General features: G+C 47.8%; 1 pseudogene; it reads right to left on the minus strand.

Annotated features, from left to right (window-relative positions):
- Positions 1–323: 323 nt before the first annotated feature.
- Positions 324–1,841, minus strand: LOC101566450 (annotated as a pseudogene).
- Between the last annotated feature and the right edge of the window lie 5 nt (positions 1,842–1,846).

Consider the following 1,846-nt stretch of genomic DNA (forward strand, 5'->3'; position numbering starts at 1 on the left):
ATATCAATACTATTCCTTACAGAACTAGAGGAAGCAATCCTAAAATTCATATGAAACCAGAATAGAACTACTTTAGCTAAAGCAATTCTTTTTTTTTTTTTTTTTTAATCTCAAGGTTTTAATATATTTATTTGAAAACCAAGGTCTGTGAAAGAGCACACCAAGCGGTCATGTGTTTTCTCTTCAGTCAGAGACTTGGAGACGAGTTCTTGAGGTGAGCGCACAGCAAGGCCACATGCATGGAGGAGCTGGTCCTGCTGGTCCTGCCAGGGCTCCCGCTGCACGCTCTCCACAGCTGGCCGCGCTCTCCACGGCTGGCCGGGCTTTGAATGGCCAGAGCCTGTCTGGTCCCTTAGTCATCAATATACTCAAAGGGCTCTGGGGGCTCTGGCTCTTGCTCTTCCTCCTCGATTTTGGGGCCATGTGCTGCCACAGGTTCCACCAGTTCCTCAATGTCTTCGCTGGTGTCCTTCAGAATGATGATGCCTCCGATGGACAGTGGCTTGAAAGGTTGGTATCTGCAGGTCTCTGGCATGGTAAGGACCTTCAGCTGGGCAGGCATAACTCGGGCTGGGTTATCCAACAGCTGGAAATTTGGCTCAGGTTCCTTTTTCTTCTCTTTTTTTTCTTTTTTCTCTGCTTCGTCCACTTCCATTTTCTCTTCCTCCTTTTTTCTTTTTCTTTTACCTTCTTTTTGGCTTTGGCAGTAATAGGCAACACAGCAGTAGAAACCTTTTCCTTTTTTTTTCTTTTGGTACTTCCAGAGGTGCAGGATATGCAAATGTGGATGGTTTACAGTTTGGTTTATACTGCACCTTCAGCATCTTTAAATCTTTGTTCAGGCCGATGACACAGGTAGGGGTATAAGCCAAAGACAGAAAGTGTGAGAGAGGAAACCAGAACCAGAACTGGGTAAAGACAAGGACGCCAACCACAGAAGACATATGTGTGTGCCCGGTTCTGGACTGGAAGGAGACTGTAACATTATGGCCACCTGCATCTAGTATGCCCTGGGCCAGAATAGTGCCAAACTTGGCCATGACATCATCATGCTTATCATTGATGACTTTGGAATACAGCTGTCGGAACTGGTTCACCCTTGGACATGTGATCTCAGTCTGCTGGATCATGATGAGCGCCGAGGCTATGAGAGCCCCTTGCCTCACGTAGTTCACAGGGTCATTTGTCATTGGTTCTAGCAAATTAATAGCTTCCTTGTTTCCTGTACCAGCACAGCAGATGCCCAGGGCCATCGTGGCTCCGTAGCGCACATGGGGGTTGTAACTCTCAGACAGCAGAGAGACCACACTGGGACACTGCTCAGGGGTCCTGAATAGAATGAAGCCAAGTGATGCAACTGCTGCCCTCCTAACATCATCATTAACATCACTGACAGCAACATGTAGCAGGCGTCGAATAGCTTTGTTGTTACCAGAGCCACAATAAGCCATGGCCACTGTATACATTCCAGACCTTCGAAGAATTGGGTCCTTATCCCGACAGAGAGACTCAATGAGTGCATCAGCCTCTTCCATCCTCCCATACATCACTAAGGCAATGCCAACGGCGAGACCACGCAGGATCTTCTTATACTGGGTTTCCTGGGCGTAGCCAACCATGTCCTCGATAGCCTGGGGATTTTTAGAGCCCAACATAACCAAACCTAGGGCTAGGCCAGCTGCTTCTCCTGTCACAGCATCATCCTGGTAAAGGTTGGTTTTTAGCAAATCATAAACATCCTGTCGTGCAGTTCCCATGGCAGCCAAACCAAGGCCCAGGCTGCCTCCATGCCGAACGATATCATTGCTGGCATTCTTGAGCTGATTCAGCAGGTAATCGATTATGT

This window comes from Octodon degus, unplaced genomic scaffold, assembly GCF_000260255.1.
Source record: "Octodon degus isolate 3935 unplaced genomic scaffold, OctDeg1.0 scaffold00078, whole genome shotgun sequence".
In the NCBI taxonomy this organism is placed as follows: Eukaryota; Metazoa; Chordata; class Mammalia; order Rodentia; family Octodontidae; genus Octodon; species Octodon degus.